Source organism: Ovis aries, chromosome 1 (genome assembly GCF_016772045.2).
Source record: "Ovis aries strain OAR_USU_Benz2616 breed Rambouillet chromosome 1, ARS-UI_Ramb_v3.0, whole genome shotgun sequence".
In the NCBI taxonomy this organism is placed as follows: Eukaryota; Metazoa; Chordata; class Mammalia; order Artiodactyla; family Bovidae; genus Ovis; species Ovis aries.
Window position 1 is genome coordinate 253,650,738 of NC_056054.1, and position 14,558 is coordinate 253,665,295.

At 42.5% G+C, this 14,558-nt stretch overlaps 1 non-coding gene across 1 annotated transcript; it reads right to left on the bottom strand.

Annotated features, from left to right (window-relative positions):
• Positions 1–12,314: 12,314 nt before the first annotated feature.
• On the bottom strand, positions 12,315–12,387 carry TRNAG-UCC (transfer RNA glycine (anticodon UCC)). Its single transcript has one exon. It is a non-coding gene; the product is annotated as a tRNA-Gly (tRNA).
• Positions 12,388–14,558: the final 2,171 nt, after the last annotated feature.

The following is a 14,558-nucleotide window of genomic DNA, read 5'->3' on the forward strand; positions in this document are numbered from 1 at the left end:
AAGTCCCTGATGTTGGAAAAAATTGAGGGCAGAAGGAGAAGAAGGTGTCAGAGGACAAGATAGCTGGACAGCATCACCAATGCAATGAACATGAACGGGCAAACTGCAGGAGATGATGGGGGACATGGAAGCCTGGTGTGCTGCAGTCCATGCAGTCACAAAGAGTTGGACACAACTGAGTGGCTGAACAGCAACAATAATTAGCTTTATGGAACACTGTACCAAGTGTCACTTTAAGAATTTTCTGTATTAACTATTATCCTGATTTTACTGGTGAGGCAAATTAAAAGAGGGAAAGTGATTTGATCCAGCAAGGACTACAGAAATGGAACCAGGATTCAAACACAGAGTTGTGTTATGTACGACTTATTGAGCACCTGGCGTCAGCATCACCTGAAGGCCAGTAGGGAAATGCAAACCTTCAAATTCTCAGATTCCATCCCAGACCTACTGAATCAGGAATTCTGGGGGTTTGGCCAGCAATTTGTTTCAACAGATGACCTCTAGGTGATTTTGGTACTTGCTCTGAGTTTGAGAACCACTCATCTAGGGCTTTAGAACTGAACGGTTGGAAGCTTGTATGTTTCCCCAGATAACAGTCAGCTCTTCAAGGAAAAGAATAAGGTGTACATTTTATATTCTTCACCACAGGAAACTGCTAAAGTTGATCATTAATCCCACTGAGCTCACAGCCAGGGCATTCATAAAGTCCAAACTCTGGCCTGAGACTTCAGTGTTCAGTTCAGTTCAGTTCAGTGTTAATACAGTTCTATTCAGCAAATGTTTTTGAGCAGTTGCTATCTGCCAAGAACAAACCATCTGTACTTACTACTTTCCTGGAGTAGAATTGTTCACCTAGATGTGCAGGGAAGCTGAGGATTTTAGGCCTGAAGTCATATGACTGGGCAAAGCCCACCTGCAGCTCTCTGACTCCATAGTATTAATAGATGTTCTTGGCCCTGCATTTGGGTCCCTCCTGGGTGGCACGGTGGTAAAGAATCCACTTGCCAATGCAGGAGACACAAGAGACACAGATTCGATCCCTTGGTCAGAAAGATCCCCTGGAGGAAATGGTAACCTGCTGCAGTATTCTGGACTGGAAAATTCCATGAAGGGAGGAATCTGGTGGGCCGCAGTCCTTGAGGGTCGAGAAGAGCTGGACACGCTGAGCACACAGCTGAGCGTGCATGCACAGCCAACCTAGAAAGGTAGACTAAGGACCGGCCTGGTAGCACAGGGAAGAATTTGGGCAAGGCTGAGTGTGTCAAGGAGAGTTATCTCTAAGAAGGTAACTGCATTCCAGGAGTAATGGCCTGTCTAGATTCATACACATGATTGTGTCCCCAGCTTTAGGGAGAATGGTGGTAAATTATGGTGTGAAGAACTTCGCAATATTCTGAAACTGGGACTTGATGTGGCTTGGGGCATTAGGACACCTTTGTCCTAAGGTGCTTTGCAGATCCCTCTCCTGTGGCTCATTTCACACTGTGTTAACATTTCACTCTGTGTTTAGCTCTCTTCCCAGTGAGATTCCCAGGCCAGAGAGCAGGGACCATGTCAGCTTGCTCACCACTGTGGCCCCTGCACCTAGAAGAAGACCTAAAACAAAGGAGGCCTTCAGAATGTATTTGTGGAATTGAATTGAGCTTTAGGCAGTAGCATGTATTTCAAGAGGTTTTCTCCTAGACCTCTCCGTCTTTCCAGGCTCTGCTCAGGTATCATCTCCTCAGGCAGTCTACCCTGACCCTCCCTCTACCTGAGTTAGGGAGACTATTGGTCCCTCTGGCAGCAAGGAAGTTTTTCTTATTTAACTTTGAGTAACCTGTGTTTCAGAGAAGGCAATCCCATGGACGGAGAAGCCTGGTAGGCTGCAGTCCATGGAGTCGCAACTGAGCAACTTCACTTTCACTTTTCACTTTCCTGCATTGGAGAAGAAAATGGCAACCCACTCCAGTGTTCTTGCCTGGAGAATCCCAGGGACGGGGGAGCCTGGTGAGCTGCCGTCTATGGGGTCGCACAGAGTCGGACACGACTGAAGCGACTTAGCAGCAGCAGCAGCAGCAACCTGTGTTTAACAGAAAGCACAGCACAGGAAGGATCCATAAACAACTGTTAAGAGTTGTTAAGAGCCCTGTCCAGGTAGTTCTCTTTCCCTCCCTTTCTTTCTCCTCCCAGTCTTCCTTGTCACTGTTCTAGTAACCCACCTTGGCTACTCAATACTGTACAGAATTCTGAAGATCTATCATGTTATTTCTGCTATTTCAGATGTAAGCCTAGGGGGGTGGGAGGAGGAGGAAGATTTAAGTACTCAACAATTGCCCTTTGGAATCCTCATATGCTCTGGGCTATGTTTGAGTTATTTCTTCACTTTAAGACAGGAGTCACCTTGATCTGGCCATTCTGTGCTTGTCAGTGACCGCTGTCAGCAAAGATGGGTGAAGTGGAAGGAGTAAATTTGGAAGAAGTGGCATATTTAGGGGTGTGGGTTAGTCAGAATCTTCAGAAAAGCAGCTGCCAAAAAAGGAATTCAACATGTAAGAAATCAATTAGGGTAGTTGCCTATAAGAGAAAATGGGACAGCACTTGGGAGAAGCTGGAAGACCCATCAGTCAGATTGCAGTTCAGTATGACCCCTAGTCAAAGAGGAAGAGAAGGAAGAAGGGTAACTAGGAGATTTTTAGAGTAATGTGCCATTTTAAGAGACTGTGAGAGGTGTGGCTTCAGGGCAAGTTCAGCAGTTAATTAAGCAATGAAGCCAGGGGCTCTCTGTCAGTTAGGATTAATGTAATATTGGTATCGTTTCACCTTAGGGAAGGTAGGTCAAAACGGTGTTAGAGGAAATTTTGGACAGCAGCTGCCATCCATGTGGGGAGAGAGGATTTTTTAAATGTTTCTTGTACATTATGAATGCACTTATCCCTCAGTGTTCTACTTCTTAAGTGAAGGGGGAAAGTACTTTAAATTCACTTTTTGTGTTTGTCTGGACCATGTTTCTTTGACCTCTGAGATTGGGTCACAAGAGCCCTGGTTTAAATTCCAGTTAAAACTGTTATTAAGATATGGAACCTGGTTTTCCCCAGTCCACACATTTTTCAAGTCATCTTGGAAAATCTTCATCTTTTCTGACTCCTTGGGCTCTGTGGGAAATGAACAGAACTGGCTTATCCTTTTTTCCACGTTGGATGAGCTGCTCTTCTTTTGAAGTTTTTGCCATCTGTTGATACCACCTTTCAGCATTCCCTGACCTCCCCAACATACCTCCTCTGCCTTCTCTTACAATGTCTATGTCAGGCTCACATTTTCCCTCTTCCCTACTATAGTAGTCAGGATTAGGGCTCTCCAAAGAAATAGAACTATTGGGCAATAGATAGAGACAGAGAAAGACACACAGAGAGGTTTTTTATAAGAAGTGCCACAAAACAACAGTGAGCTACTACCTCATTTCAGTCAGAATGGCCATCATTAAAAAGTCTACAAATAACAAATGCTGGAAAGGGTGTAGAGAAAAAGGAACCCTTTCACACTGTTGATGGAAATGTAAGTTATTGCAGTCACTATGGAGAACAGTTTGGAGGTTCCTCAAAAAATTAAAAATAGAGTTGCCATATGACCCCACAATCCCACTCCTGGGCGTATACCCAGACAAAACTATAAAAATATGCATGTACCTCTATGTTCATAGGAGCACTATTTATAACAGCCAAGACATGGAGACAACCAAGATATTTAGTGACAGATGAATGGAAAAAGAATATGTGGACAATGGACTTTTTGCTTAGTCATTAAAAAGGATGAAATAATACCCTCTACAGTTATAAGGACAAACCTAGAAATTATTATAGTAAATAAGTGGGAAAGAGAAAGACAAATACCATGTGATATCACTTATATCTGGAATCTAAACTATGGCACAAGGACTTCTCTGGTGCTGCAGTGGATAAGAATCCACCTATCAATGCAGGGGACACAAGTTCGATCCCTGGTTTGGGAAGATTCCATATGCTGTGGCACAACTAAGCCCTTGTGCCACAACTACTGAGCCCATGCTCTAAGACCTACAAGTCATAGCTACTGAGCACCCATGCAGCAACTACTGAAGCCCACGAGCCCTAAGCCTTTGCTCTGAAACAAGAGAAGCTACCACAATGAGAAGCCTGTGCACCACAGTGAAAAGTAGCCCCTGCTTCTGCAACTAGAGAAAGCACATGCACCCCAACAAAGACCCAGCACAGCCAAAAATAAATTAATTAAAATTTTAAAATAGATACGTTATGACCCAAATGAACATATCTACTAAACAAACCCACAAATATAGAAAACAGACTTGTGGTTCCCAAAGGTGGGGGTGGGGTAGGGAAGGATTGAGAGTTTGAAATTAGCAGATGCAAACTATTATATATAGGATGGATAAACAAAAAGGTCCTACTGTATAGCACAGGGAATTATATTCACTATTCTGTGATAATTTATAATGGAAAATAATATATATAACTAAGTCACTTTGCTATATAGCACAAATTAAACATATTATAAACTAACTATACTCAACAATAAAATAATAATGATCTTATTTTAAAATGGATAGAGGATCTGAATAGACATCTTTTCAAAGAAAATGGCTAATGGGTACATGAAAAGATGCTCAATATCACTCATCATCAGGGAAATGCAATTCAAAACCACAATGAGGTGTTAGTCTCACACCTGTTAAAATGGCTATTACCAAAAGTCAAGCAATAACAAGTGTTAGTGATGATGTGGGAGAAAAGGAAACACTTGTTTACTGTTGGTACGAATGTAACTTGATACAGCCATTATGGAAAATATTATGGAGGTCCCTCAAAAAACTAAAAACAGAACTATCATATGATCTAGCAATCCACTTCTGGGTATTTGTCCAAAGAAAATAAGAACACGAATTTTAAAAGGTATATGTACCACCGTGTTCACAGCAGCTTTATTTACAATAGCCAAGACATGGAAACTGCCTGTGTCCACCAGTGGATGAGTGGGTAAATAATATCATATGAATATTATTCAACCATGAGGAAAAATGAAATCTTGCCCTTTGTGACATCATGGGTGAACCTTGAGGGTATTATGCTAAGTGAAATAAGTCAGGCAGAGGAAGACAAATACTGTATGATCTCACTTATACGTGGAATTTAAGTGCTCAGATTAGTGGTTGCCAGAGCCGGTACAAACTTCCAGTACTAAATATGTCATGGGGAATGTAATGTACAGGTTAGTGACTATAGTTAATAATACTATATTTCTTATTTGAAAGTTGCTAAGAGAATAGATCTTAAAAGTTCTCATCACAAGGAAAAAAATGTATACCTATGTATAGTGTCAGGTTAACTAGACTTGTGGTGACCATTCCTCAATGTATACAAATATAGAATCATTACATTGTATACCTAAAACTAATATAATGTTATATGTCAATTACACCTCAATTAAAAACAGAGGCATTTTCAGCAACATGAATGGACCTAGAGACTGTCATACTAAGTGAAGTAAAGTCAGACAGAGAAGGAGAACTATCATATGACATCTACTATATGTGGAATCTAAAAAGAAATGATACAAATGAACTTACAAAACAGAAAGACTCAGAGACTTAGAGAATGAACTAATATGGTTGATGAGGGGAAGGGGTAATTAGGAAATTGGGAGTGGAATGTATACACTGCTATATTTTGAATGGATAACCGAAAAGGCGGAGAAGGCAATGGCACGCCACTCCAGTACTCTTGCCTGGAAAATCCCATGGACAGAGGAGCCTGGTAGGCTGCAGTCCATGGGGGTCACTAAGAGTCAGACACGACTGAGCAACTTACTTTCACTTTTCACTTTCATGCATTGGAGAGGGAAATGGCAACCCACTCCAGTGTTCTTGCCTGGAGAATCCCAGGGATGGGGGAGCCTGGTGGGCTGCCGTCTATGGGGTTGCACAGAGTCAGACACAACTGAAGCAACTTAGCAGCAGCAGCAGCAACCAAAAAGGATCTACTGTATAGCACATGGAGGTCTGTTCAATGTTATGTGGCAGCCTGAATGGAAGGGGAGTTTGGGAGAGAATGGATGCATATATATACATATGGCTGAGTCCCTTTGCCGTTCACCTGAAACTATCACAACATTGTTAATCAGCTGAACATCATTACAAAATAAACAGTTTTTAAAAAAAGGCTACAGATTAAAATTTTTAATTAACAAAGAAAGCACTCTGTAATATTCATAGTTTATTTCATATTTGCATATGTTGTCAATATTCAGTTCAGTTCAGTCTCTCAGTCGCGTCCAATTCTTTGTGACCCCATGAACCACAGCACGCCAGGCCTCCCTGTCCATCACCAACTCCCGGAGTTCACCCAAACCCATGTCCATTGTGTCGGTGATCCCATCCAACCATCTCATCCTCTGTCGTCCCCTTCTCCTCCTGCCCTCAATCTTTCCCAGCATCAGGGTCGTTTCAAATGAGTCAGCTCTCTGCATCAGGTGGCCAAAGTACTGGAGTTTCAGCTTCAACATCAGGCCCTCCAATGAACACCCAGGACTAATCTCCTTTAGGGTGGACTGGTTGCCTCTCCTTGCAGTCCAAGGGACTCTCAAGAGTCTTCTCCAACACCACAGTTCAAAAGCATCAATTCTTCGGTGTTCAGCCTTCTTTATAGTCCAACTCTCACATCCATACATGACTACTAGAAAAACCAGAGCCCTGACTAGACGGACTTTTGTTGGCAAAGTCTCTGCTTTTTAATGTGCTGTCTAGGTTTGTCATAACTTTCTTTCCAAGGAGCAAGCATCTTTTAAATTCATGGCTGAAATCATCACCCATAGTGATTTAGGAGCCCAGAAAAATAAAGTCAGCCACTGTTTCCACTGTTTCCCCATCTATTTGCCATGAAGTGATGGGACAGGATGCCATGATCTTCGTTTTCTGAATGTTGAGCTTTAGGCCAACTTTTTCACTCTCCTCTTTCACTTTCATCAAGAGGCTTTTTAGCTCCTCTTCACTTTCTGCCATAAGGGTGGTGTCATCTGCATATTGTCAGATATTGGTATTTCTCCCAGCAATCTTGATTCCAGCTAATGCTTCCTCCAGCCCAGAGATTCTCATGATGTACTCTGCATATAAGTTAAATAAGCAGGGTGACAATATACAGCCTTGACATACTTCTTTTCCTATTTGGAACCAGTCTGTTGTTCCATGTCCAGTTCTAACTGTTGCTTCCTGACCTGTATACAGGTTTCTCAAGAGGCAGGTCAGGTGGTCTGGTATGCCCATCTCTTTCAGAATTTCCCACAGCTTATTGTGGTCCACAGAATCAAAGGCATTGGCATAGTCAATAAAGCAAAAATAGATGTTTTTCTGGAACTCTCTTGCTTCTTCCATGATCCAGCGGATGTTGGCAATTTGATCTCTGGTTCCTCTGCCTTTTCTAAAACCAGCTTGAACATCTGGAAGTTTGTGGTTCACATATTGCTGAAGCCTGGCTTGGAGAATTTTGAGCACTACTTTACTACAGTGTGAGATGAGTGCAATTGTGCGGTAGTTTGAGCATTCTTTGGCGTTACATTTCTTTGGGACTAGAATGAAAACTGGCCTTTTCAGTCCTGTGGCCACTGCTGAGTTCTCCAAATTTGCTGACCTATTGAGTGCAGCACTATTACAGCATCATCTTTTCAGATTTGAAAAAGCTCAACTGGAATTCCATCACCTCCTCTAGCTTTGTTCCTAGTGATGCTTCCTAAGGCCCACTTGACATCACATTCCAGGATGTGTGGCTCTAGGTGAGTGTGAGTGATCACGCCTTCCTGATTATCTGGGTCGTGAAGATCTTTCTTGTATAGTTCTTCTGTGTATTCTTGCCACTTCTTCTTAATATCTTCTGCTTCTGTTAGGTCCATATTATTTCTGTCCTTTATTGAGCCCATCTTTGCATGAAATGTTCCCTTGGTATCTCTAATTTTCTTGAAGAGATCTCTAGTCTTTCCCATTCTATTGTTTTCCTCCATTTCTTTGCATTGATTGCTGAGGATGGCTTTCCTATCTCTCCTTGCTATTCTTTAGAACTCTGCATTCAAATGGGTATATCTTTCCTTCTCTCCTTTGCTTTTCACTTCTCTTCGTTTCACAGCTATGGGTAAGGCCTCCTCAGACAGCCATTTTGCTTTTTGTATTTCTCTTTCTTTGAGATGGTCTTGATCCCTGTCTCCTATAGAATGTCTCGAACCTTCATCCATAGTTCATCAGGCACTCTGTCTATCAGATCTAGTCCCTTAAATCTATTTCTCACTTCCACTGTATAATCATAAGGGATTTGATTTAGCTCGTACCTGAATGGTCTAGTGGTTTTCCCTACTTTCTTCAATTTAAGTCTGTGAATTTGGCAATAAGAAGTTCATGATCTGAGCCACAGTCAGCTCCTGGTCTTGTTTTTGCTGCCTGTATAGAACTTCTCCATCTTTGGCTACAAAGGATATAATCGATCTGATTTCGGTGTTGACCACCTGGTGATGTCCATGTGTAGAGTCTCCTCTTGTGCTGTTGGTAGAGGATGTCTGCTATGACCATTGCATTCTCTTGGCAGAACTCAGTTAGCCTTTGTCCTGCTTCATTCTGTACTCCAAGGCCAAATGTGCCTGTTACTCCAGGTGTTTCTTGACTCCCTACTTTTGCATTCCAGTCCCCTATAATGAAAAGGACATCTTTTTTGGGTGTTAGTTCTAGAAGGTCTTGTACGTCTTCATAGAACCGTTCAACTTCAGCTTCTTCAGCTTTACTGGTTGGGGCATAGACTTGGATTACTGTGATATTCAATGGTTTGCCTTGGAAATGAACAGAGATCATTCTGTCATTTTTGAGATTGCATCCAAGTGCTTCATTTCAGACTCCTTTGTTGACTATGATGGCTACTCCATTTCTTCTAAGGGATTCCTGCCCACAGTAGTAGATATAATGGTCATCTGAGTTAAATTCACCCATTCCAGTTGATTTTAGTTCTCTGATTCCTAGAATGTTGATGTTCGCTCTTGCTATCTCCTGTTTGACCACTTCCAATTTGCCTTGATTCATGGATCTAACATTCCAGGTTCCTATGAAATATTGCTCTTTACAGCATCAAATCTTGCTCCTATCACCAGTCCCATCTGCAACTGGGTGTTGTTTTTGCTTTGGCTCCACCCCTTCATTCTTTCTGGAGTTATATCTCCACTGATCTCCAGTAGCATATTGGGCACCTACTGACCTGGGAAGTTCATCTTTCAGTGTCCTATCATTTTGCCTTTTCATACTGTTCATGGTGTTCTCAAGGCAAGAATACTGAAGTGGTTTGCCATTCCCTTCTCCAGTGGACCACATTCTGTCAGACCTCTCCACCATGACCCGTCCGTCTTGGGTGGTCCCACATGGCATGGCTTAGTTTCATTGAGTTAGACAAGGCTGGTCCATGTGATCAGATGGGCTAGTTGTCTCTGATTGTGGTTTCGGTCTGTCTGCCCTCTCATCCCCTCTCTCAGTGCCTACCGTCTTACTTGGTTTTCTGTTACCTTGGACATGGGGTATCTCTTCATGATCGCTCCAGCAAAGCACGTGCGGCAGCTGCAACACTAAAGATTATTTAATTATTTATTTTTTAAAAAGAAAGGCTGTTGTGCTATTCAGTCTGAGTTGAAAATTCTGAGAAAAGAAGGCTGAAGAGTTAATGATATAAATCTCCAACTGAGTCCCAAAGCCATCAGGAATACAGGTGTTCAAGTGCAGGAAATAAATGGATGTCTCAGCTCAAGCAGAGACATTTGGCCTTTTTGTCCCAGTCGATTGGATGATGCCCATCCACATTTGTGATGATGATCCTTTTTACCCAGTATGCTCAAATACAAATTTCTTCTAGAGACACCCTCACAGACACACCCAGAAATAATGTTTACCAGTTATTTGGACATCCCTTAGCCTAAACTTAGTTAGGTTGACACATCAAATTAACCTTCACATCTTTCTTCCACCACAATTATGAACGAGCTCATTCAATCTTTATACTGATATCCTCTGATTATCTGGCCTGAGAGTGCCTCAGCTTTCCTAACAAGAAGGGCCTTCAGCTGTCTTCTACTTCAGCCACCCACATGCTGGGGCTTCTAATCACCTAGAATTGCTCCACTTCCAGGACCTAGAACCCAGAGGTTCTCTCTACCACTATTTGTCCTCCTTTCCAACACCCTTTCTTCATACTGAGTCTGGTCCATGCCCTCAATATAATCCCCCACCTTTCCCCGCCCTTTCTTTCTTTTTTTTTTTAATGAAGATGACATAGCAGGAGTATTTATTTTTGGTTTTGGCTGTGGTCGGTCTTTGTTATTTTGCTCCTGCTTTCTCTAGTTTTGACGAGTGGAGCTACTCTTCACTGAGTGCACAGGCTTCTCCTTGTGGTGGCCTCTTTCGTTGCAGAGCACAGCCTCTAGAGCTCAGTAGTTGTGGTGCAGGGGCTTAGTTGCTCTGAGATATGTGGAATCTTCCTAGACCAGGGATTGAACCCATATCTCCTGCATTGGCAGGCAGATTCCTATCCACTGTGCCACCAGGACAGTCCAGTAGTACTTATTTATTGGCTGAGTCAGGTCTTCGTTGCACCAGGAGGGATCTTTCATTGTGGCACGTGAGCTTAGTTGCCCTGTGGCATGTGAGATCTTAGTTCCTGAACCAGGGATCAAACTGCATCCCCTGCATTGGAAGACGGATGCTTAACCACTGGACCACCAGAAAAATCCCCATATAACCTCTTTTAATTCCCACAGTATAACTATTTAAACTCTGCCTACTCTAGCACTGCCCTCTCTTGACCCCTTTCCATCAAGATCACCATGCCAAGGCCCAACCCTGGGTCACCACTTCTTCTGGATCATGCTGATTCTGCTCACAGACTGCCCACAGTTGCTGGAAGAAGTAAAAAAAAATCATACCAGGCATATTAGTTTCCTAGAGTTGCTGGAACCAATTACCACAAAACTAGTGTCTTAAAAGAAATTTATTCTCTCTCAGGTCTGGAGGACGAGACCAAAATCAGGTGTTGGCAGGGACAATCTGCCTTCAAAGGCTTTTGAGGAGACTCCTTTCTTGTCTCTTCCAAATTCTGGTGATTCCTGATATTCCTAAGATTATGGTAGCACCACTCTTATCTCCACCCTCACATATGTGGTCTTCTTCTCTGGGTCTCCTCCTCTGTGCTCTCCCTCTTCCTTTCTTTGTTAGGATACTAGTCATTGGATTGAGGGCCCACCCTAAATCCAGGAAGGGTTCTCAGGTGGCACTGGTGGTAAAGAACCGACCTGCCAATGCAGGAGACATTAAGAGACGTGGCTTTGATCTCTGGGTCAAGAAGATCTCTTGGAGGAGGGCATGGCAACCTATTCCAGTATTCTTGCCTGGAGAATCCATGGACAGAGGAGCCTAACAGGCTATAGTTCATAGGGTTGCGAAGAGTCAGACACAACTGAAGGGACTCAGCATGCATGCATGCTCTCTAAATCCAGAATGACCTCATTTTGAGATCATGCACAAGATTACATATGTAAGGGTCTATTTCTAAATAAGGTCACATTCACAGGTGCTAGGGGTTAGGGCTTGGATGTATCATTTGGGGGGACATCATTCCCAACACTGCACTAGGTCACTGCAGATTCTTGCTGTTCCTTGCTGTTCTCTTCAACCCTATCTCTGCATGTCCAAATCTAATACATTCACTTTCAAACACCAAGCAACCTCTTCTTTTGCCAAACTCCCATCTGCTTTTTGTCCCTAATTTATGGCTTTTATCAGTTTCTACCTATTACCAGTGAAATCTCTGGTTTCTTGGGTTGCAGAAACTGTTTCATTAGCAGTCTTCACTTTGGAATCTTAGCTCTGACGGGAATCATTTATGTTGTTCCTGCCACGAATGAACATGCTGCCCTGGCCCCTCTACCCTAACGGTCTTTGTCTTTCTCAATCAAAAGAGGCTTATGATTCTTAGTGATTCTTCTTCCCTAACTAGTTCTCTATCTTCCTCCCTCCTTCTTCCGCTTCCCCCCAGTGCTCAGCAACCTGTCATTTTTCTACTTCCACTTCTCAATCAGGCCATTGGTTGCTTCCCTTTTCTCTTCTTGACCAGTTGAGTTCTTTGCTTAAGGATTTCTTCTGCCCCCTCAGAGCCTACTAGACAGCCCTTTTAAAATCAGTTGATTGATTAATTAATTTGTCTGTTCTGGGTCTTGGTTGTGGCGCATGGGATCTTCAATCTCTGTTGCAGCATGCAAACTGTTAGATCTAGCTCCCCAACCAGGGGTTGAACCCAGGTCCACTGCATTGGAAGTGCAGAGTCTTAGCCACTGGACCACAAGGGAAGTCGCCTTGATTGCCTTAACTTTCTCCAAGAACACTGCCTTCAACTTCTTGCCTTTTCTGATAAACTTAGTCCCTTTTTTCTAACATCCAACATGTGTGCATTTGTTTTTCATGTTCCCATTGTTTGTCCCTACTTCTGTGATGGTACCTTCTTGATAAGTTGCATTAAAATTACTTGTTCAGGTTTTGCAAACTTGACCCTTACCATCCACGTTACACTCTATCTGTATTTATAGCTGGCAATGGGTTTGGGATGAATGTGTTCAGGACTATAATACATTGGGTACATACACCCAGCTGGAATGATAGAAGATAAGAAAAATGATGTAGATTCGAAGAAAGAGTCCTGAGCTTGCAAAAACAGTTCCAGTGTTACCTTCTGAGTACATTGATTCTACTACCCTTGAGAATAGCCTTTTCCACTTCAACTGAATGTCTTAATGATTCTCTCCATTTCTGGATACTGGTTTGCATTTAAATTAAAATCTAACCATCACACTAGAAATAGTCTTTCGTTTTCCCTTATCTTCCTCCTTCCTAGCCCTCTTCCAGCCGCTTAGAAAATTCCAAGACAAGAGTCATGGTACTGGATTAAGAAAGTTTCTTTTATTTAGGGTCTTCTCCTCCTCACTTCTTTTCTAATTTCTGGTATAGAATTCCATGGACAGAGGAGCCTGGTGGGCTACAGTCCATGGGGTCTCAAAGAGTCAGACACAAGTGAGCAACTAACACTTTCACTTTCACACAGATGATCTATGCTACTTTCACAATTATTTCTATTATAATGAATGGTTTAAAGCATTTGGTATGAATTATGCTGTTCTAAAGCAGTTAAAGTTAACATCTAGAAACTGGAAAAAATGAGTATTAATCTATGACTCTCTATTGGTTTATAAGGTTGTTTAGGATAAGGATTCTATAAGTTTTATTTCTAAGTTTCTAGCGACCAATGGTTCCTAGTCCAGGGGAGGTAGTCAATCACTGAATGAACTTCCCATCTCCTTACTCTAGTTTCTTTGGGAAAATGGAATTTTCTGACCCTCACTTCCATTATTAGCAGCAACTTCAGAGAAAACAAGGTGGCAGAGGAGTAGGTGGACGTGGAGTACATCTCTCTCCCCGGATGCATCAGGAAGAAACTTCAAACACAGAAATGCACACAGAACAGCAGCTGAGAGTGGACAGGGGTGCCTGACCAGTGGAAAAGAATATATAGACCTACCCAAAATTCGGTAGGATGAATGAACTAGGGGGAAGAACAGGAGTATTAGTAGGACTGGACCTGCCTCAGCTGATGGGGGAACTGAAGCAGGGGTCCATTCCCCACATTAGGGCAATTGTCTGAGTCAGAGGAGAAACATTTAAGGCTAAGAGTGAAACAGATGATCTGTGGCAGCCACCCAAGATGGATGGGTCATAGTGGAGAGTTCTGACAAAACGTGGTCCACTGGAGAAGGAAATGGCAAACCACTTCAGTATTCTTGCCTCGAGAACCCCATGAACAGTATGAAAAGGCAAAATGATAGGACACTGAAAGATGAACTTCCCAGGTCAGTAGGAGCTCAGTATGCTACTGGAGATCAGTAGAGAAATAATTCCAGAAAGAATGAGTACACGGAGCCAAAGCAAAAACAACACCCAGTTGTGGATGTGACTGGTGATCGAAGCAAAGTTTAATGCTGTAAAAACCTGGAATGTTAGGTCCATGAATCAAGGCAGATTGGAAGTGGTCAAATAGGAGATGGCAAGAGTGAACACTGACATTTTAGGAATCAGCAAACTAAAATGGACTGGCATGGGTGAATTTAACTCAGATGACCATTACATCTACTACTGTGGGCAAGAATACCTTAGAAGAAATGGAGTAGCCATCATAGTCAGCAAAAGAGTCTGAAATACAGTATGTGGATGCATCTAAAAAATGACAGAATGACCTGTTTCCAAGGCAAACTATTCAAAGTCACAGTAATCCAAGTCTATGTCCCAACCAGTAATGCTGAAGAAGTTGAAGTTGAATGGTTCTATGAAGACCTACAAGACCTTCTAGAACTAACACCCAAAAAAGATTCAAAAAATTCTTTAAGAGATGGGAATACCAGACTACCTGACCTGCCTCTTGAGAAATCTGTATACAGGTCAGGAAGCAACAGTTAGAACTGGACATGCAACA